This window comes from Sceloporus undulatus, chromosome 1, assembly GCF_019175285.1.
Source record: "Sceloporus undulatus isolate JIND9_A2432 ecotype Alabama chromosome 1, SceUnd_v1.1, whole genome shotgun sequence".
Classification (NCBI taxonomy): Eukaryota; Metazoa; Chordata; class Lepidosauria; order Squamata; family Phrynosomatidae; genus Sceloporus; species Sceloporus undulatus.
In genome coordinates, this window is record NC_056522.1 from 225,811,843 (window position 1) to 225,836,120 (window position 24,278).

At 38.5% G+C, this 24,278-nt stretch overlaps 1 protein-coding gene across 9 annotated transcripts in view; it reads left to right on the top strand.

Annotated features, from left to right (window-relative positions):
• GTDC1 (glycosyltransferase like domain containing 1) overlaps nucleotides 1–24,278 on the top strand; it is a 280,090-nt gene that overhangs the window by 45,416 nt on the left and 210,396 nt on the right. For 7 of the 9 annotated variants that reach the window (XM_042442163.1, XM_042442183.1, XM_042442154.1 and 4 more), the window contains one exon: nucleotides 12,615–12,694. The gene's annotated coding sequence lies outside the window, so the exon portion shown is untranslated. The remainder of the gene's footprint in view (nucleotides 1–12,614; nucleotides 12,695–24,278) is intronic. The other 2 variants (XM_042442191.1, XM_042442173.1) reach the window with 1 other exon arrangement.

Genomic DNA, 24,278 nt, shown 5'->3' on the forward strand with positions numbered 1-24,278 from the left:
CTCCCTTTTTTGTTATTGCTTTCTATTTTCCTGTATTGATTATTATAGTAGTCCTCTTTATTCTTCCACACTAGTCACTGAACAGTTGCATTCATGCTTCTGGTTTTTTTCCTATCTCCCCCCCCCTTTTTTTTTTTTTTTTTGCTTCCATGCTTTACTCTCCTACTCCAATAATAGGAGTTTCACTACTCATTTTGGTTTCCATTAATCTGTTACCTGTTATATTGGACTTTAGCCAATATATCGCATGTAAAACTGGTATTCTAAGATATAAACAGAGATGTTCTCTATTTCTATTGTAGAACTACTGTGAAGCATAGATAGCAAATATTTCCTATCTGATATGCTGTGCTAGAAAACGTAACCAAAGCCTTAGGGATTTTTTCTTTTATTCCCCCCATTTTTTAAAAATCTTTCTGGCTAAAACTTGTTGCCTGGTGATATGAAAGTCTGAAAAATGTTTTTAAAAACTGAAACTAATCTATCTTAATATTTTATTACAGCAATATAATGTGTTATAGAGGTGGACAAGGCTGCAGATTGAAATGTGGATCATCCAGATTGTTCCTTTCCCTAGACCATATGGTATAGTTCTAAAAGCCTTTTGTACACTGTCTGTTCAGTTAATTGTAAACTCGGTCTTTAACATACCTAATAAAATGTAAGTGGACAGATAGGAAAAGTCAACATATTCTTAATGCACCCCAGAAATGTTTGACACCGCAGTATTAGAAATTTCCATTTTCCCTGTGTTTGGTGAAGATTTTTGTTTATTTGTCATAAAGCTTCCGGAAGATTATAATTTCTTCTAATATGAGTGCAGGTGTCCTCATGTTTTTTGATCATATACATAGGAAGCATCCATTTCTGTGGGCAAAGAATTCATTGTCTCAATGAAAAATGCACACAAGAGAGAAAAAGAGAGAGAGAGAGAGAGAGAGAGAGAGAGAGAGAGAGAGAGGGGCACTAACGTAGTACAAAACATTTCATGGTAGTATTATTTGTCTAGCAGACAGCCCTCTGCCAGTGGGTGATGTATGGTAACAAGTAAGATTTATGACAGATGGATAGTAGGATTGCTAAATACACCTACACAACTTCTAGCTTCTACTTTTTTCTTTGCCTGATATGCTTACAGCTTGTTTTCACATCCTGTTCTTTTGTAGCCCTTTACATGGTGCTGGAACTGTGAGATCGAGCATCTTTCTTTGGTACCCTGGAGACAGGTTTATTCTAATCCTAATTTAAAATGGACTACATGAAAAAGGCATCAATAGAGACATTATATGGACTAAAAACTGACATTATTAAATGAGAGAATTGATTAAATGAGCCTCTATCCAGATACATGCAAGCAAAGTTCCAGATGTGCAAAGCTGTCAATCGCTTATCCCAGAAGGTCCCAGATATATTGCTGCCAAAGGTGTTTGTATCAGCATTTATCCATGAGATGGGGTAATGGTTATGCAACCTACAAGTCCCAGCTTGCTTTTGTTTACATAACTTTTTTTGTCAAAATACAAATTTCTTGGAGTGTTGACTATCTTGTGTGTATCAGATGGCAATACAGTCACCCTTCGGGATTCACGGGATTCAGATTCGCAATTTTGATTGTTTGCAGATGGGATAGGAAGGTGGGGGGATGAGGAGAGGCAGGTGCGTGCTGCTTCTCCTCAGCTCCACATCCTCCTGTTCCTCTAGCCTGCTGTGGGCAGGAGGGCAGGGGGATGAAGAGAGGCAGGCCTGTGCCTCTTTCCCTCCACCCTCCTGTCCCTTTAACTGGCTTCACAGAGCCAGTTAAAGGCAGGGAAGAGCAGGGGAAGAACCGGGCGAGCTCCCCCTGGCTCCTCCCATGCCTTGGACAGCCGCCCCAGGCATCAAAGGGGAGGTGGGAGGGGCTTACCTTATTTACGAGTTTTCCATATTCACTGGGGTCCTATTCCCCTAACCCCCGTGAATCCGGAGGGACAACTGTATTAACAATTAAATCTATTTCATTTCTAGGTTCTAACACAATCAAATGTGGAAAAGTCAAAGGGAGGTGAATATTTCTGCAGGGCACCATATTCCCATCATCCTCAAAAGCTAATTTCAGTTGTTTTCCCATAGGCTGTGTCAATAACCCAGCAAATTGTTTTTGAAACTTGGCAGCTCTTAACATATAAATGAGTAATGCATAGGTTTTCAAAGCTTATCATTGATCTTGTAAGGCTGTTTGTTGTTGTTGCATTGTTACATCTTGGCAGATTCAGAAACCTGGGGTTTTTGGAATCAAGTGGCTCTGAGATTTTGTAATTTGGTGCTGATTTATTTCTTTGCAGTCAGCATTCCTGTATGTAAGATATCACTTACTCTGAATGCCCTTCTGTCAATAGCTTGCATACTGAACAGTTTTGTTTCTGTGGTGAAATTAGGACTGGCCTAAAAGGGATCATAAATGTGGTGGAACAAGTGCTAATACTTTTGTCCAAACTTTCCAAAGTTTCATTGGTTCCATGAGAAAAGGATTTTTAATCTGGTCTTTCTACTCTGAGAAATATTTCATAATTGTAAACTTACTTATTAAAATTATTACCATCATATATATATATATATATATATATATATATATATATATATATATTACTATCAGTGTTCATGACACTCTACAAAAGATAAGGGGGGCATTTGCTTCTCTTTTACATGGTTTCCACTCTAAAGTAAGGAAGAAGATAATCGTGGGCCAGGTGGGAGGTTGTTGTGGAGTCTGTGGCTGCAGAATTGGGATTGTGGATTGCATTAGAATGTGCAGCCCTGGTTGCTGGATGTGGGCTATCTCTCCCTTCTTTCCTAACAAATACTGGTGCATATAGTGAGGACATACTGTTCACTCACATTAATCTGTTCTCACTGGATTAAACTAAAAATGGATTATGTTGCTGTGTGCCGTTTTATTCCACCATGTTGCCTGCTTTTATTCATGCAGTATTACCCAAACATACTTCTTTTGATGAAGAGGTCTTGAAAGTCGAAATACCAGGTGCCAAACATCTGAAACTTTAGTAAGTTTTAGGCCATGTGCAGAACTACAGTGATTGATAGTGATGGTACTGTTAAAATGCCATTGAGAATACTAGGTGAAAATACTTTTTATGTGGAGTGAAAGTTTCCACTTTCTTGCTATTTTCTTATTATTTTAACCTTTGTGTTTTTAAAAAAGCCAACACATTTAATTACTACTGTGGATATTAGATATTGAGCAAAATATGACAGCTGCAGCCTGTTTTTCATGTTATGCAAAGGAGCACATTATTCATTTTTCCTCCAGAATGAGTAACCCAAGTTTCAAAAGGGAATGAGCACCTGTTAAGCATGAAAAGTGAGAAACGAGAGAAACACAATTTGCCTGCTTCTTTTGAAACTTCTGAGCTCATCAAAGGTGTACAGATTTCTTGTTTTACTGCACCATGTGTTGGCAGCTAACATAGGCAGGAATGGACGCTGTTCAAGCAACGTATATGGGGGTTGCAGTGTTTTTTGGTATGGTGTGTGGTCAGTATAATGAAAGGCTTATTACATACACAGGGTACATCTTGACCATGATATGGAATGGAACCATTGTCAGGGGAATCTAACATGTATCCATGGGCAGAAATCAAAAGCTTGTTTATTAGCAATTGATGGGAGCTCAAGGAACCATGTGTCATGAAGAGTCTGTATGTTTGCATGAGGGGGGGAGGACTCCCAGTGAGGTTTAAATGCTTGCTGAATGTATTAAGATTAAATCACACAAAAGACATGTGTATTAAAACATTTTGTTATGACAGTTCTTTTATACCACATGGCAGTGTCATCAAGCACAGTCAAAGAATTGTCCTTCTTGAAGCAAATGGGTTTGACCTTTTGTACCTTGCTCATAGGTCCATTCACTTTACTATAACAATACTTACTTATTATGTTGAACCAGAAAAGAAGATCATGAAGAATAATTGTATGTGATCTGAAACATGGTGACATAGTGGTACATTTAGATTTCATTAAATAGCAGTCCTGAGATCAGACACTCAAGGATGAGTCCATATTTTTAAGCTCAGATAAAAATTTGGATGGAACATTGTTGTACAAGTCATATTCTTTTTAAGGCAGGTATTGAATTATTAAAGACCAACAAATGTTGTTATTGTAGACTTTGTTTTTAGGTTGTACAAACTTTTCTTTCACAACACATACCTTAAACGACCTGTGGCTGCAGTAGTTATATGTAATTTACTATTTTCTTCAGAGACCTGGTTGTAAGTTGGTGGAAAGAGAACAGGCCAGTTATGAAACCCATTTGCTAAGGAAGCCAGATTGGATCTGTCATCGTCCTTGCTATTATCATGATCATGATCCTTCATGATAATTATTATCTGTCTTTTTGATAGGCCAGTATGCAAGGATCTTCCAAAGTTAAAATTATATTACTGAACAAATTCACTTAGTCAATAAAGAATGTTTTGTTTGGGGTGGATTTGATGGGTTTTATTCTGCCCTCTCAATGGCTTTGAAATGTATCATGCTGTTCTTAATGTTATTCTTCTGTTGTGACATTGGTTTTAAAGTTGTAGATCACCGTGGGGGCCTTTTCAAGGAGAAAGTTGAACCAATTTTTTAAAAAATCTTGTTGAAAAAGCTCTTCAATGAAACCAGACCAGGGTTTTTGGATCCAGAGGAAGGGGGGCATTGCAAGAGGGAAGGGAATTACTGGATGTCACAGAACTAGTGAGATTTAGTTTAAATACATTATGGGATCCTGGATGGTGATGTAATCTTGGGCTCCTGCAAGATGTAAAATGCAGAAAGAATAATTATTCTGTAGATATTTCAGCTAGTACCTTATTCTTTCTGCATTTAACATCTTGCAGGAGCCCCCCCCCCATATATATATATATATATATATAGAGAGAGAGAGAGAGAGAGAGAGAGAGAGAGCCAAGTGGTTAAACTTTGCTCAGTGAATGATTTTTTAAAAATAGATAAATAAAATGGTTTACATCAAAGTCATTGTTGAGGAAGACTAATGGAGTTAAACTACGGTATTGCCGACTGTGTAAGAGATGAATCTGAATCTTAACTCTGGTTCGGCAAGTGTATTGTTTTATATTGTATCGTATTATATTGTATTATTGTGTTATAGGAGGGTTATTTTAAGAGAATTTTAACGGTTGGAATTTGTATGAATGTATGTAATTTTGCTGCGATCCCGTCTCAATCCGTAGGGAGAGGCGGGAAATAGAAATAATAAATTATTATTATTACATTATTATTATTATTATTATTATTATTATTATTATTATTATTATTATTATTATTATTATTATTATAAACTGAAAGAGCGTGAGCTGAAAGGGAAACAAGTAAGAATCACTTTGCCATCTGGGTTAGCTAGTATGCCTCATTTGGAACCCACACACATTTGGAACCAACAATACCAGTTCCTCTTGCATCCCATGTCTGTCTTGGGGTGATATCTATCATGTTTGTTTGTTGTAATAATGTCTGAATGCTGAAATACTTTGAATGCTAAATGTGTGGATTGGAACTGAAGAGATCTATGGGTAGAATGGGAGTGATGGTTGCAGTTCTTCACCCCTTGCAGGCCTCTTTGCCCCTGAAAACATGTTGTTAGGAGGAAGAAAAGCCCCCAAACTGGGTGTGAAGAAGCACTTCTGTGGTGTGCAGGAAGAAGCAGGGAACTGTCAAAAATGGCCATCCCCCCTTCCACCAGTGATCCTGGTCTCCTTTGCCATGGAAAAGACTCTTGACACTCAGGAAAGGTCAGCTCGAAAGTGCAGGAGACACCTAGAAATGTATTGAAATAATAGGTCTGACATGACCTACTGAAGGTTTGCCAGTGTTTTTCCCTTTCTTCTCTTTTAATGGAATCCTTACTTCACTCCAAGAAAATGCTCAATGTGTGGTGGAGAAACTTTGTGTTGGCTATTTTTAAACTTAAAGGGGATAGTACACTATATGCTAATTATCACCCAATTAAGTGAAAATTGTTATGTTATGAAATTCCGGAAGATGTTTATTGAAAATGTCTGTGAAATAGTTGAAGTTTGGAAGGGTCATTATAGTTTTATGCTAGGATGGAGTGTAGCAGATGCTACATTCACTGTTTACACAAGTTATAGGCAAATTCAGAGAGACAGGCGGTAGTTAGGTAAAGCTTTTTTTGTGTATGAGTCTGGAACTGATAGTACTTATATACAAGAAAAGTAATACTGTTGAGTTTAAATTAACCCACTAAAGTTGAGTAGTAGCATGTGTATTTGCGTTTTGAATTTGAGGGCAAGGAGAAAAGCAATATGAAGAGTTTGTGTAGATGATAAGTAGACGAAGCACTGAAGTAGAATGTGTTCCAGGATTCCTTCATATAGAAGAGTCTCTTTCTTATGGCAGAGACTCCTTGCCCTCAAATTCAAAACGCAAAACTGCTCAGGGCCTGGCTTAGAGGGAATGTGTCTTTTGGTTGGGAAAACCTCTATGTTATAACACGGTATGCAGCTATACATTACAGGTCAGTGTGTACAGTCACTCCTCCACATATGCAGCTTTGACTTTTGTGGATTATTTTGTGGATTTGATTATTCATGGATTTGATCTTGCTAGGAATTTTTAAGTCCTCCAGTTTAACTCTAATGCCAACAACCAGATTCCTGGAGGTTCCTAGAGAAAACACTTCTCTAGGCATTTGTAAGTCTTCCAGAGCAACTCTGTAGCCAACTTCCAGTAAATTGTGCTGGAGAACCTTGAGATTCTTAGAGAGGTGTTCTCTCAAGTATTTTTTTTTAATTGCATTTTTTCCACTTTCACGGGTGTCCTGCACCCCTAACCCCATGAATGTGGAGGGAATACTGTAAAATGGCTGTGTGGGAGCATTGGCTGACCCACATCAGAGTTAGGGGGATGTCTTCTTATTTACAAGCATTTCTGTTAGCATGGTAAGAGAGAACGTACAAAGAGATTGGCTTGGGTCTGGGTTACTTATGGGAATGCATCTCCCTATACAATCCGCCCCGTACTCTTAGAACAAGTGGGAAGAATTTGTTGGAGATACCATCATCCAAGTATGTTTCTACTTCCCTAAAGGCATTCAGCATAGCTGCCCCTAGACTTTGGAATGGACTCCCAGAGGAGACCTGCCTTGTTACATCCTTAGGAACCTTCAAGAAAGCGGTAAAGACAGAGCTCTTCCGCCACACTTAACCTCCTGACCTACTATGAAGACCATTAGCATGGAACGAGACCAGCTGCCCCCATGATTGATTGTTGTTAATGTTTTTAGGTTCTTATGCTTTTATGTTTTTATCTTAATTGTGGTTTTAATGGTGCAGTGACTAGCGCTGCAATACTGTAATTGTAATTATAACTTTGTTGTGATCCCGCTTCGATCCATTGGGAGAGGCGGGAAGATAGAAATAAAAATTATTATTATTATTATTATTATTATTATTATTGTGACCATACCTTGATGTTTTGATATGCACTGAAGATTATAGGAAATTACAAGTTAATTGTAATTAATAACAAAGGAAAGTGGAAGAGGTTAAATTAGAATGCATATTAATAAGGACAGGTCATGTAATCTCCATATGGATACACACACACACACACACACACACACACACACACACACCATAATGGTACCTCAGGAAGGGAATTTAGAAGACCCGAGTAACTGGCAGTGTAATCTTATACATGTTTACTCAGAAGTAATTGTTTTTGTGTTCAAATGATACTCACTTCCAAGTATAGGATTGTTGTGTAAATCTCAGGAGTAGTGTTTGAAGATCATATAATTCTTTGAGCAGTCTAGAATAATATGAGGATTTTTGAAGTATGTTCAAGGAACTAATAAGGTATACTGAAGGGGAATTTCCATAAATCTGAGCAGTAAAATTTATCCGTTTATAATTTGCTATTCCATAATGTTTCAACTAAGCAACACAAATTTCCCCCCAAAGAGACCAATATTTTGAAATACATTGTGCTAATGCAATAGGGACAACTAGGAATTCTGACTGCTTGGAATCTCTTCTAGAAAACAGAGGCAAGTTAATTATTGCATTCTTAATTTTGTTCATAACAAATAGAAAACAGTCTACCTCAAAGGGATAATGTGAGGTTGTATAATAGTTGCACAATTCCTTGGTATGCTTGAGTGAAAGCAGATGAACACACTGTTATTAATAAAAGAAAACCAACAGAAAAGATGGAATGTGATAGGTAAAGGAAGCAATGTGAATTTTCCTTTTTTCCTTCCCTGGAAGATGAAATGTTCTGTCGCAAAGTAGTGGGTTAAAAGCTAGGGAGGCATTTATTTTCTCAGTGGCACATTTTCTTTTGCTATATAATCAGGGAATTTCAAGATACCAGCTAGCTGTTGCTTTTTTTTTTTCCTTTGAGAAGATACCGTTTTATGTTTAAAATGGAACAGTGGATCAATAATTTTATACAGCCTTAACAATAATAGGAATTCCCTTCTGTATAACCATAAAAAAGACATTTTGCTGTCTATAAATCTTGCCTGTTTCTTGCACATAGTGTCAAAGCACTAATGCTAGGGATGATGTGCTCTGGGATAGTAAGTCAACAAGTTAGCGCACCAAAAATACATCAAATGCTGTGTATGAAATATACACTATTGTGTACAGATATACACAGTTGTTCATAAAACAATTGTTCCTAACACTCAGGGGAAGAGGGCTATATGTTTTAATACACAGACAAGTATAGATCCAGACCATAGAAATATTAGCTTTTTGGACTACATTGCCAGAATTCCCCAACATGACCACTGGCTGAGGTTTAGTCCAAAAAAGATACTTTGACAAGCTCTATATAGATCACACTGGAAGTCTCAGACCTTAAATGGGATCAAGAAGAACTTATTACAGTTGAAACAAATTATTTATCCTGCAGGGTTTTTTTTGGTTTTTTAAAAGTACTTTCAGGGTCCTGTGTTGCATATTCACCTGTGAATGTCTTCAGAGTAAATAGTGTTTTGTGTCTTTAAAATTCCCTTGAATTTTTTGGTGTCTGTCTCTTTCTTTTTTCAACTTTCATGAACGATTGCTTAAGTATCATGATTTTTAGGGCCATTGTGGCAACCTATCAGGGGCCATAGATAGAATGAATGTCATAGGACTTTATCACATGGGCATAAAAGACTGGAGCATTGTGGGATGCCCCATCAGTATCACACAATAGCGTGAAAATTATCACATGACGTTGTGCAGTGCTGTGGTTATCCTGCGTATAAAGAAGAATTTTAACGCCACTTTTTAGTCACGGCATTTTTACATGAATAAAAAGTGGGGCTAAAATTCCTCGTTATTCGTGCAATAATTGCAGGATAATTGCAATATTGCTCAGCATCATGTGATAATCTTTGTGCTATTGTGCAATATTGACGTGAGCAGCCCGCTATGCTCCCGTCTTTTATGCCTGTGTGATAAAGTCCATAGTATCACATACTCAATTAGACATGGCTTTATGTTCATATCAGCAAGGACAAATCATGCTGCATCTACACTGCAGAAATAATACATCTTGATACCACTTGAACAGTCAGGATTCCAAGCTATGGAATCCTAGGATTTGTAGCTTGTTGTGGCACCAGAGCTCTCTGACAGGAAAGGCTAAATATCTCACAAAACCACAAATCCTAGCATTGTATAGCACTGAGACATGGCAGTTAATGTGGTGTCCAATAGCATTTTCTTCAGTGTAGGTAAGAAAGTGCACGTGTCCTTGGTGCATGTGAAGGTGGAAGACTGCATCTCTTCTTCCAAACTATCCTCCATAGTCCTGAAAATATTAGACAGAAAATCAAATACTCTGCTGAATTGGGTGAGCTGTAGTGTGACATCCTACTAAATTGGGTGGAGGAACATTCAGGGAGCAGAACTGCCTCAGAGGTAAGGGGACTAGAGCTTCATCTGCACTGCAGAAATAATGCAATTTGACACCACTTTAACCATCATGACTCCATGCAATGAAAACCTGGGATTTGTAGTTTGTTGTGGCACCAAGGCTCTTTGACAGAGAAGATTAAATAGATCACAAAACTTGAGAATTGCATAGCATTGAGCCATGGCAATTACTGCAGTGCCAAACTGCATTAATTCTGCAGTGTAGGTGAGGCCTGGAAAATCTGCTCCTATCAGCACCATTGCACATGCCTAAATCTGGTTTCAGGCCATGCATCTATACACAAACTTAAGTAGATTCAGTTACAGTTTATCCAATTAAATCAACAGGAATGATTTTAACTGAGTGGCAGATACATTAACAACTCCATGTGTACTAGCATACTTTTTAGCTTTATTGTTTCTCGCTTGTGATCTCATTGTGGGTTTTGAAGGGAATTTTCTCAGGTAAGATGCAGGCAGATTTGCTTTTTTTTTTTAAAAAAATTAACCTTTAACGACAGCTAAATCCTGTAAAGTTTGGCAGTTCTGGCTGATCTCCCCATGGTTTGAAAGTGTATTCATGTGGCTGGTGAATTTTATAAATGTTTCAGGCATGCCAGTGGACATTATTAGGTGTCATCAGGCACCTGGCAAATATCGTTAAGGGTCAGCAGCATGTCAGTGATGTTTGTAAATAAGCAAAGATGCATGACAGGTTCTGCATTCATCAACCAGGAGGCACACACCTAGGATGTGCTAATGCACAAGACATGGCAGAGTGCTTTAGCACATGGGAATTTGTGCATATCCTGGCTGTCAAGCACAACCCTCAAAGTGGCCTTTCCAGGGACGGTAAAAGGACTTTTCAGGAAACTTTATTTACAGACTGAAGTGTTTAAAAAAAATTAACTGTTAATTTGCCTCAAAATGTGTTCTTAGGCTGTGTCCACACTGCAGAAATAATCCAGTTTTACACTGCTTTAACTACCATGGCTCAGTGCTAGGAAATTCTGGGAACTGTAATTTTGTGAGACATTCACTCTTCTCTGTCAGAGAGCTCTGATGCCACAACAAACTAAAGTTCTCATAATTCCATAGCATCGAGCCTTGGTAGATCAAGTGTTGTCAAAGTGGATTATTTCTGAAGTGAGGATGTAGCCTTAGACTCTTAGGATCTGTATTTTTTCAAAATACCTCAAAAGTTCCATTGCTTGAGTTAACACGCTCAAAGCATTTGAACAAATGCCATAGGACAGGGCTGGGGTAAGTGATGGGACAGAACTGATTGGACGTGTTCTCATTCAGGGCTTCTATCAGCAATCCTAGGTCAGCAATTATCTTCGAGAAGACTTCTTTACAATGGAAGTAGAAGGTGGTGGCATGTCCTTTTCACTGTCTGAAGTGGTATATTGATAAATTCAATTACCACACCACTTTGAGCACACATTTGTATGTTTGCTTTTGTAGGTAGTGTGGTCCAGTCACTGACTCCTAGCTTGACCTATTTTTAGTTGTGATACGTAAATGCCTCTGAGCATTGGTGGTAAAATCTGTAAGAATATCTGAAGAGTGCTGAAAATGGAATGTGCCTCTGTCTTGCCAGTGTATTTTTGCATCTGGATTTACCTGGAAAACGCAGAAGCATACACATAGTGAATTTACCCTTCATTTTGGTGTATTTGAAGGTGTGTTTACAACTCTGGCTTTTTTTTTCTTGAGATTTAAAATGTTATTGCTTTGCTGGAAAATTCTGCTACTCAGTTATTGTAAGCCACTTTATTGTTCCGCATGTAGCTCTTATTTTTCTATGATAAAATAATAGATACAGTCAGGCCTCTTTTTCCACTGATCCAGCCTCCCATGGTTTGAAAATATAAAATATTAAAAATATTTAAAAATTCAAAAATCCAGAAAGCAAACCTTGATTTTTCCATTTTATATAAGGGACATCATTTTATTGTACCATTATATATCATGGGACTTGATCACCCATAGATTTTGGTATCCATGTGGGGGATCATTAACAAACCCCCAGCAGATACCAAGGTCCTACTGTGCTTCTGAAACTTCTGAAACAGGAAACGTCTAGGTGTAGTTTCTCTGAGTTTCTTGCTATGCTACCTAATACTCTTGTACAAGGGTGTTTACCTTAGCACAGTCTTTATTTGTCCTTCTATCCTTCAAAGAAAGAATGTTCCTATAGTGTTATCCGATATGCTGTTGTTCATATGGAGAAAGTGTGTAAGATAACAGTGGTTTTCCATATTAATAAAGCTGTGTTACTAATGTTAAATGAGCCAAATCTGGTTCTGCTTTGATAGGAATAGTCAGTTCAGTCTTCCATTGTGTAAAAGAGCTGCATTTACCTGGGGTATTTTCATACTTTACAGAACTGTTGCCTGAAGGCCTAGCATGAACTTTTATGGCTTATAGGAATTGATTATTTTAGTGATTTCTAACATGGGGCAAGATGGTGGTTGGGGCAGTGTTTCTGGTTTAAGACATAAAGGCCATCCTGGGAATCTCTGTATTTGGATTGGTGTGGGACCTAGGCTTCTGTGTATCAAAGTACTGCTAGAGGCTTAGTTGGGAATTATTTTTTACAGTGAACAGCATTCTCTGGTATTCTGTATTGCTGCTAATGGTCTCTTACTATTTTTTTCTCTTTTCTTTAAGAAAGGCGGACCCTTGAAGAACTTATTTCATACTAAGCTCCAGGAGGGGTGAATTCTTTGGGAACATTGCCAAGAAGTATGGTAAGTGGGAGTGATAAGTTTTTAATGCCTAGGGAACAAAATCTCTTTTAAAAGGAACCTTGGCGTGGAGTTCAGGAAGTATTGATCTACTCTTCTGATAACTAACCAGAGGCACCAGAGTTCTAATGTCTGCCTTTGTTGAATGCCCAAAAGTGTGCATAGGCACCTGGAGAACTTTATGAAATGTGAGAACATTGAAGGTGTTGGTAAGCAATATTATTAAGGCTGGAAGGATTTCCCCCCCAGTAGGTACTGTGTATTTATTACTATAGAATCTTTTTCTTGTTATTCTAACTCAAAACTAATCTTCTTATTCTGTCTTAAAACTAAAATACTATTTTTACAAAACAAAACAAAAAAATTAAGCTATGTCCAGTCTTTACCCATTGCTTTTGTACAGAGTGCACAAGACAGTTTTGAAGTTACAAACCCTGTTAAGAAGACAAGCATTCTGCATTTTTACCTGCTAGTGTCATTTTTAGTGGTCATTTAGCTAGAGCATTTTGATGGCTTTGTGGCAAGAACTCTTAAGTCTGTATTGTATGTCTATCTACATTGCTGACAGATCTTGCTATGCCTTCTGAAAATAGGTTTTGAACAATTAAACAAGTATGTTCCTCCTATTCAAAATTTTAAACGTCCATGTTTCCGAGTCTCATTTTTTGTCCCATGCATATAAATACAGTGTGTGTGTAGATTTTAAAGGATTTATAAAGCTCAACAAGTGTTGGTATTGACAATAAATCAAATGGCACAGTACAAGGTTGCACAAAATGGAAAGAGGGTTTTACACTAAATGTCATCACATTAAATAGGGGTACATAACATTTTCAGCCCAATGGGCAGCATGTGGAATGCTGAAGGAAGGATTGGAGAACCTTCGTTGATGGTAAACGAGGAGGGGAAAATGGGGTACAGTCTCAGGTCACCCTTTGACCTCAGGTGCTTTATAAGCCTTCTTATGTGAGGCTGGAAACAATGATAATTTGCTTATAGGCTGCAGGTTGTGTATTCCTGGAATAAAGCAAAGAGCTTTGTGGAAATAGGTTCAAATAGATGAATACATGTCACTGTCATTTGTCAGAATTTCTGGAATAAATTCAGTATAGAAATATTTTAATACAAAACAATAGATAATTAAAAGCATAGATTCTTCTAGATTTTATAAAAATAGTCCCAGAGAGTGAAATAATATATAGCCCATAATTCAAAGTATTGTGTGTGACATATAGTTCTTATGCCAAACAATTCCTGGTAATTAATTTCTTAAGGAGTTTTTGAATTATAGTCAGTGACTCATTAGTATAGTACTCTCTAGTTTGCTTGAAAACCTTATCAGACTTAGGGATTCTGGTGGGTTGTTTTTGTTTTGTTTTTTGTTTTGTTTTGGTATACAGAGGTATCACACAAGCCTTCATCTTAAATTACACCTAAGGTCTAAGTTACTCAATATTATTTAGATTTTACATTCTTTTCAACAGCAGACAGTTACCTAAAAGCTTGCTTGTGAACTATATCAGAAATATATTTCTAATACTATAATTTAATATAGATTTCAAATCTAATAATTCATTGTGGCCACTCAGATAATATTGTTCTGCTCTACAAAGACCTTTGTGTGAGAATTTAAAATAGTTTTCCTTTCCCTATGCATATTCAGATGAACAATGAAAGAGATTACTTTGATTCTCCTTTAATATCTGTCACACATTTATTAATTTTATAGGGAAATGTGCAGAGAAATATGGTATAAAATTTTAAATCTGTCAGCTGAAATAATTCTGTACTTTTCTACAGAATTTCTGAAGTCAGAAGTGGTATATTTTGTAGTGAAGCAGAAGTCATGTACTCTTGGAACAGACCACCCAAAGGCATGCTTGCTTGAAAGTAGCTCTACCATTTTCAATGTGCACAGCACTAGTTAGTATGCTGATATTTAATTTTTTTTATTTATTTCAATGGGACTTATTTTTTAGTGTGTGCTCGGTTTCTCACTGAAACCAATAAGTCTGGCATGGATTGTGAATATTGGGAAAAAGATTTTATAGAGATAGTCATAAAAGAGAAGGTAATGTTTAAGAGAAAGAATAAGAGCAAAATCATCTGAATATATGGTCAATTTGGAGCTAGACCAGTTGCTCTCTAAGTGTTGTTAGACTGTCAGTTTGTGGGTGATCCTTGAAAAAATACATATACATATATACATATATATATATTTGTAGCTAATCATATTTTAACTGAAGCTGGTAGAAATTCTGCAGAATACAGTTTTCATCTGTGATCGGTCCTAATATGTCTGGGATTATTGAATACTAGGCTATTATTACCAGACTGATTCTTTTTCTAAAATAGGGAAGTAGTTACTAATAACGTCTGCTCCTGTCATGTTTAAAATATCTCAGAGTAGTTAGGAAACTAATAGGTGTGGTAATAAGAGATGTAACACTATTTATAATCAGACCCTTTCATCCAGTTAAATCTAATGTGAGCCACTGAGGTCATAGGAATTGATAATCTCACACTATTAAGAGTTGAAAACAATATTCTTTGAGATGTGGACTTGACCTGAATGAAATGCAGGCAATCATCCTACCAGCATTACAGTCACATGGCGTACCATGAATACTACTTGAATACAAATTTGTTGACCAGTAGTTTTTAAAACTCTGAAATGAGCTAGTAAGTTTAGCTGTCATTTTATTTTATTTTTTAAAGGTGGTGACTAAATTTGGTATTAAAAGCAGCACATGGAGCTATTGCCTTGGGCGGAAGGATAAATCAATATGGACTAAATCTAATCTGGCAAAAAAAATATAACAGAATGTTTATTCCTGTATATACTCAGTCTATAAGTCTAAAAATATATGCCCAAAAATTGACCCCAAAATCCCAGGTCAATTTATTTAGGGATCACTGTGGAAATGTGATAGTAGCTTTTTCAGATTTCCCCATGCGGTGTGGCGAGGAGTTTATTTCTCTCTGGAGCTAAGCAGAAAGTGTTCTGGGTGATTGATTGTTATCAGTTGCTGTTTGTTTAAGAGCCCATGCATCTGGCTAAAGCGAAAGTTGAAACAAACAATGAAGCAAAAAGCTTCATTGAGAGTCTCTCTTGCCATATGCACACATATCTAACTTTTACCCTCGAGCTATCCATGGGTCATGGCAAAATCTATAATTTTGGCCCCAAAATCTGACCTCGACTTATACATGAGGTTGACTTATAGTTGAGTATATACGGTATTCAATTATCTTAGAGAAAGAAGATTGAAATATATTGGACAGTTAAAGGAAGAAACCTGGAATAGTACATGGAAATTGGAGACTGAGAAAGATAATGAACAAGGGGGATATAGAGAAATAACCAATGTGTTTCGGATTATTAATTCTGAATAGAATGAAGCAGCTTCTGGCTGTTTTGGGGGCATGCTGATTAGATGACACACACTTCCAAAGCATCCAGAAGACACACCAAGCCTGCGCTCCTGTACTTTGGACCAGAGCAAAGAAGAGGTTGGATAATTTAGCTCCTGTCAGCACCTACATACATGGCTTGCTTTGGGAGTGGGCTGTGCAGTCATCAGGGTTCAGACCCACTTCTGGCTGGAAGACTTGTACTGCTCTTTACTGCCTATCTGCTCCAGCTCTCTATCAAGGAAAATGGATCATGAAGAGTTATAGTTATAACCTCTATAAAATTGTTTAACAGGGAGAGTGGGAGGGAGGGTGGGAATAAGGGAGCAAATTAAAATGAATTATTATGCAATGGTTTGTAAAATATTTAACAAATAAAAATAGATTTAAAAACTTTAAATATGGAACCCAACATAATAGCAAACACTAAACATGCACAACTACATATGCTAAACAAATGCTATTCCAAGATGACTACATTGCTCAGTCAGTCAGCACTAGCATATGATCTTAATTACATCATTTTATCCCCATTTTGTAGATTACTTTAGATCAGGATAGGAAAATTTTAGGCTGTGGGCGACAGAGAAGCCCATTTTTCAGAGCTCCCAAGCCTGTTTTGAGAGTCCAGGCCCCTCACCATTTAAAAATGCACCATGAATTTAGGGGGGCTTGGGGAAGAACTTGGGCATGCCCCTATGCAGTTATAGGCCTTGAGTGGGTGATAGTTTCCCACTCTCTCTTTAGATTTGTGAATTAAATGTGAAAATATGTGCTGTGGACTTGGCCGGATTGTACTTCTTTGATTTGATTCAGCACATAAAATTCTTTTTGGAACTGTGTTAGTGTATTTGGGATTTTTTTTTCTTTTCTGTATTGATATCCTACATTCATCTGAGCTTAGTATTGATAGAACTGACATTTGAGTCCTGTGGATTCAAAAATGTGTATCTAGTTAACATCAGAACTATTGTCTTAATTCTTAAGATTTTTATATAGAAACTGGTGACCACTTACAATCCTTACTGGCCCATATTACACGTATACATAATGATTGTGGAGCATGTTTGTAAAGACATGCCTAGCTTTCCTCTAAAACATTTTAATATTTCCAGTGGAGAGCTGAAGCACAGAACCAAGAGTTTTGGCAACCTGTTGAGGACTAAAAAGTTTGAACTGAAAACTAATGATGTAATTTGTAATTCACTAAAACAGTGTTCATAATATGCAGTGAATGCATGTATATATAGAGACATAGTGAGTGTTTGGCTTGAAATCGTTTTCTTGCTTCTCCATAATTTGAAAACAAGTTTGGTTTATGGCATGAAATTATGAAGGCCATTAGTGTCTTTGCATAGTTCAAAAATTAAAGCAGCTGAGATATGGAGGTTTAAAATGTAGCTACTCTGCATGCACATTAACAACTTTCCTTTAAGGATTTATACTGCCGTTGCTTTCTTTTCATGCATAGTGTAATACACAGATTTTATAGCATGTTACTTTTTAAATATGTAAAACTTGCAACAGGAGCCATTATGGTTTGTGCTGTAAGGTGCCTGTGGATTAATGGCCACTGGGACATTTTTATGTCATAACTTTCAATTTCCTGATGTTGCAATTCAAGTGTGGAGAATATATGTATATGTATTAAAGAGACTGTAATGGTTCATTTATATTTATACAGTGTGTTAATTTACCCCATTTCATTTTGGACTCACAGTTTTCTGTCTCTAGTGTTGTGTTTACATTATGAAACTTGACAGCACTTCCAGTGTGTATTTTTTTATCTTCAAAAACTGCAGTTTGTGATATAGAATATTGGGGACACACCAGGACTTGGGGTCCAATCACACTATACAATTAGTGCTATATTCCACTTTAACTAGCATGGCAACATCCCAAGGAATCTTGGGATGGCAGTCTACAGGGGAGCATATAACATTCTTAATCATAGAGGTCTAGCATCTCACTAAATTGCAAACCCCAGGATTCCATAGGATGTTTACTGTTTACTGTTATAGTTAAAGTGGAATTGAGTGCTATATTTGCATTGTCTGGTTGGTTGTCTTGTTACTTGTGGCCATGTTGATACTAGCGCTCTTTTATGGAACAATAATAGCACTGTGATTCTGCTGAACTGCTGTGGCTTTATCCTATGGAGTCCTGGGATATATGGTATAGGGAAGGGCATTTAGAATGCCCAGACAAAGGGCTCTAGTTCTTCACCAGACTACAAACCCTAGGACTCCATAGGATTTAGCCATGGCTGTGAAAGCAGGATCGTAGCATTGTAATTCTATAATGTGAAGAAGTCCTTAGTGTTGATTCCTTCCATTGTTTCAAACGCTTCCCTGTACAAAGCTCTATGGAGCAGAATACCCTTTACTCCTTCTGTCCTAAAACTTACTGAGATCTTAAAAATAACACAGTTTGTAGAGCATGTCTCCCTATTGTTGTTGTTTGCCTCCAAGTCATTTCTGACTTATGGTGACCCTAAGGCAATCCTATCATGGGATTTTCTCAGGCTAAGAGTGTGTGACCCGCCCAAGATCACCCAGTGGGTTCCCATGGCCAAGCAGGAAATTGAACCCTGATTACCAGAATCCTAGTCCCATGCTCATACCACTACACCATGCTGGCTCCTACCTCTATAGGACACTACAATGACTACAGACACAATCTTTGGGTTGCTTTAGTTTGGTAGGAAGTTGAAACTTTACGTTTTCTCTAAACCAAATTAAGTACTGTCCAGAATGCAAAGACTCATAAAGATATTTTGTCTAGTAGCCTGCTTCCAGATAAGGCTGTTGCTTTATGTTTGAGGATTACAATAATATTGACATTCAGATCCTATTTTGGATACAAATAATGTAAACATCAGAGGTGCAGACTTCCTCTCTTGGACTAGGATCACTTTTATATTTATTTTGTATGTATATTCTGAAAACAAAGTTTTAAAAGAAAATATATAAAACCTAATTATTAACCCTGGTTAGAGTAGACCCATAGACTAAATGGAACCTGCATAAGTGTTGGTTTTCCAATCTCTCTTTAGTTTAATAGATTTAATTCAGTTGGGATTAACATTGGATTTAATCTTTAATAACATTTTTTTACATATAGCACTAGGTATTAAGTGAAACAGAGTACTCCTAATCTGTTGACTCACTGTTTCAGAAATGTAAGAAACGTAAGGGGCAGTACAGATGGGTGTCTGGAAACCGCCCCTTCCTGCCCCGGATCAGTGCCACAGTAGCCGCATGCTCTGGCACAGACCCACTCCCTAAGGCGCGCCCGAGTGCCATGATGACACCCCTTCTGGCCAGCGCCGTTTGGGCACTGCATGCCATGGACGTCATCATGGCACACGCCATAATGGCAGTGAGGCGACATGGTAAGGATTTCCAACATGTGAACGCAGAACCCTAGTCTGCGTCCAGTCTGGCATAAAGTGCCAGTCTGTTGAGTCACAAAGCCATTAAAGAAGGAACACAAGATAAAGGAGAAAAATGGAGAGATCAAATATATGCCACAGGATTGTGATCTATATCTATGCCCACCCATCCATATTCTTCTTATTGCCATTGTTTCTCAGTGAAAACTACTTCCACTATGGTGGTTTATTGTGTTCCTTAAGTAGTATCTGGATCAGTGTATTAATGAAGGGAGTGCTTGAATTTTGTAGTACTGCCCAAGTTTTTCTGGGTTGAGAATTGCACCATGTTGTGGGCACAACTCAGAATCAAGTTTAATTTGTGCTGTGGATTTTGAAATCCGTCATGCTGAACCAGGCCATCAGCTTTTTCTGTACTGGTAGCTTTCAATTTTTTTAGATCAAGAGGCTACCTTTAGCCTAAGGATGATTTTGGGAACTCGCTTCTTAATGTTTTAAAACTATATATAGAGAGAGGGAGAGGGAGAGGGAGAGGGAGAGGGAGAGAGAGAGAGAGAGAGAGAGAGAGAGAGAGAGCACTTTTATTGCAGTTGATCTTAGATCGGGCTGTGACCTATTAGTTGAAGACTAATGGCATGCAATCACTGGTAGCATCTCAAGGGGTTCATGCATTTCATCTCTAGGTTCTTTTTTCCTCAGTGTTATCTGGAGGTATCATGAATTCAAACTGTGACCTTTTGTATGATGGCTATTATTCTACCAGTTAAGTCCATTCGAAGAACTGGAAACAGGTCCATTTTTAGCTCTGGTTCCTCCCCAATAATTCCCTGATACACTCCATGTTCTAGAGAGGAATCTGTTTTATCATTTGAGATAAGGCTATAACATCTTCAAAATGTAAAGTATGATAATACAATAAAATATATATATTTGCCGTGTACATTGTATCTCAATTGGAGCTAAAGCAATTTCTTAAATTCTCTTCCTTCCATTTTTAATTCATTTGCATTATGATCACTGATAACAGTTTCGAGGGAGATATGAAAGTTAGCTACTAATGACAGTTTAGATGCTACTTTACCAGAGAAAGAAGGTCTGATCAGTTCTTCAAAGCAGTAGGGTTCCCCTCATGCGTTTACTCTAGCTTTTCAAAGTGCCTGGTATGTTCACCTTTGAACATGTATACAGCTGTGCACAGTATATACTCATTATACTTTTATCAGTCATATTTTAGTGTGTTTATTAAAATGGAATTGTGGCATTTATATTTTATTAGCTGGGGTTTCCAGGAAAAATAATGAGCAAGGTTGGTAATTCAGATTATTTTTTGTGAGCATTTTGGTAGAGTTTTCCTTCTTCCCCCTCCTTTGGTTTTTTTTTTTTTCGTACTCAGTAATGACATTTTGTTTAGGATATAAAGCATAAAGATAGGAGTGGGGGTAGAAAAGTAGACAAGTCTCATGGTAATACTGCTTCTGTAATAAATCTCATTCTGATTTGATCTGTGTACCAAATCATAACTTCTCCTCCATCTAAGTAGGGCAGTATGTATGTCAGATCAACAGCACTTTGTAATTTGGCACAAATGTTATTTATTTAATTTTTTTCCATTCTGTGACTTAAGATGTTGAGCTGAACATGTTGTAGATGTTGTGGTAGCATACATTTCTCAAGTGTGGGCTTTAAGGTTCCTAAGAACCATTCCAGAAATAGTATACTTTGTTGTACTATAAGTAAAGAAAGTTTGAACTTATGAATTACAGTTACACTATCCTTGTGCTTTGTGTGATAGCTCAAATATTTGGTTAGAAGAAGGATTAAACATGATCTGTAACCTAACACTGCCCATTACGTCACCTTCGCTTTTTGATTTGAGCTAGGTTGACATCTGTGAAACCACATTTATTAATGTACATATGAAAGATCAAGTGCATCTTCCTTAATAAGCCCCTAACTAATTGAATGAGATTTTTTTTTATTTTAGTACATAGACTAGTTCTCTCAAACCTCCCAAAAATTTCAGTTCCACCACAGTTTATTATTATTTTTGTAGCTTTTATGATTTGTGGAAGCTCAGATTTCCTGTTGATTAATATTAGTTTCCCTTTGTAGGTTTCACTGAAAGGCGTAAATTCAAGACCATTTACATGTTTTGAATTTAACTTTTTAGAAAACTTTAGGCTTTCTTTTTATTAATCTGCTAGAAAATTTTAATATAAAGTTATGGATTGATGCTGTGAAAAACAACAATGTAGTTCTTCTTATTATTAAGAGATCCTACAAGCGTGGCTCACTCATTGAGGAATTTGGGGTGTTTCCCTTCCCCTGCTTTTGTGGGAGATCATTGCTTCAACCCTATTTCAGAAAGGAAAATGCAGGAGAGCAGTATTGGAGATCATAATAGGATATTGTTGTTAATTACCTTCAAGTTGCCTTCATCTTATGGTGATTCTATGAATGCGAGACCTCCAGGTTACTCTATCATCATCAGCCCTGCTCAAGACTTACAGATTTAGAGCTATGACTATTGTGATTGAGTCTATCCATCTGTAATGTAGCCTTTCTCTTTCTTCTTCGTGGTCTCTGCAAAGCACACAAATGGGTTATTCTGCGCCTGTGCAGCATTTCCAGATCCTATTGGTATCGCTAGGGAAGACTTTTTGGCAGTAGCTCCGCCCACCCTCTATATAGGCAGGATGTCTTCCCGCCCTTTCTCAGTTCCTTTTGTCCGCCGCATGAGCAGCTTAGGAACCTCGCTTAGAATCACTCCTTCCTTAGCTTTTGCTTTCGTTTCCTGTGTTTGCTCTGACTTGTTTGACTCTGACTACTCTTTGGATTGTGATTTGGACTTGGTTTTGGACTCTGATTAATGGTAACACTCGGATATCTTGACAATTCTCTCTCTTCGTCCCTTGGCTTCGACCTAAAGATGTTTGTGCACTCTTTTTAAAAGTGCACTGAATGTGGGACAAACATCCCGGCACTCGACGGACACTCCTTGTGCCTCACCTGCCTGGGCAAGGGCCACGTCCCTGCTTCCTGCCCTCACTGCATGGCCTTCACTCCGCAGGCCAGGAAGAATAGGGAGATGCGCCTGAGATCCATGATCTGCGTGCAAATTTTGAAGCCTCCCTCCACCTCTAGAGCCTCTGTCAAGGCTACGGCTGCCAAGGGCAAGCTCCCATCTCTGGCCTCAGGAGTCTTTACCAAGCCTACTGCTGCCGAGGGCAAACCCTCTCTGGAAGTTTCTGGGTCACCAGACAAATGGAGGTCTTCGGACAAGGATGTGACTGGCCACCCATCCTCACCAAAGAGGAAAAAAGTCTTCGGACTCCAAACCAGAGAAAAGGAAGCACAAATCTCGGGACAAGTCCAAGGACTCATCCCATCACTCTGGGAAGAAGTCCCATCCCTGTCCGGACTCCAACTCCAACTGCCGGTCCTGTATTGACACACCCGCCTAGCCCACTGACACCAAACTGTGCTCGGTACTGTGCGCCCAACCAGCACCTCAACCTCAGTTGTCTCCTCGTCCCGACTCATGGGCCCGACCAGACACCTTTCTGCATTCCTTGTATGAACCCTACCACCCCTGGGGCGGGGGGTGAAGAGGAACCTTCTCTGTTCACCCAGGTGGTGATGCCGGACCAATTCTCTCAGACTTCAGAGGTCGTTTGTTTTGAGGACGAACAAGATTATGATGCATCCTCTGTCCTTGCTGAACCCCCCAGACAGGATGTTGTTTTTGATCAAGCCACAGGCATTTCTTTTTTGCCTCTTGATCTTTCTGAAGTCTGCAGAAGCCGTTTTGTTTCAACCTTTCAACCTGTTGAACCTCTCTTGGATTCTCCAAGGTCATCTGCTGCATCCACTCCACTTTGGTCTCGCCTCTCCTTGGTCTCCCGAGTGGCACCAGTCCAACCCATACAGTCAGCTTTTGCTGTCTCCCTGCAAGTGCACCCCTTGTTGCCGGTGCCAGTAACCACTGAGGCCCTCTCGGCTCACACCAGGACCAAATCAGCTTCCGCTGAATCCGCAGACCACTCCATCTCCGACTACGCTCAGGCTCAACAGTCGTAGGCTCTTGCCTTTCTTGAGGCCCCCTCTCCTTCATATGACATTTTTTCTTTTTCGGAACAAATGATCTGGATGGGCAAAGCCCTGAACATTGAAGTCCTCCATGCAGACTTTCAAGCTCTTGACCCCATTGATGAGAGGATTTGGGACAAGGTCCCAACTCCGACCTCCATTGCATTCCTACCATTGATGTCTAGGATTGCAAAGAGTTCTTGGCCCACTTTGTCCATTCCTTCCACCAAGAAACTTGACAATGTCTACTGTATCACACCCTCGGAAGAGATTTGGCTTTTTGAGCAGCCTCGCCCAAATTTGGCAATTGTGGAAGCCTCACAGATTTGCTCGGCCCTGAAGACAGCTTTGACCCCTAATGACAAAGAGGGTCGTATGACTATGACATGGAAATCCTACGCCTCCGCAGTCCTGGACCTCAAAATCCAGAACTACTCAGCATGTATGGCTGCCTACCAACAGCATCTTTGGGAGAAAGCTCTTCCTTTGTATAAAGACCTCCCTGAGGACAAAAGACAGATGGCCATGGCCATCCATGCAGACGCTCATGCACTGGCCTCACACCAGATTTCAGTGGCCCAACACTCGGCTGACTGCGCTTCCTGACAACTCTCGGGTGCCCTGGCCTGGCTAAGGTCTTTGGACCTAATTCCTCAAGTCAAACAGGCCATCGAAGAGCTCCCCTTCGAC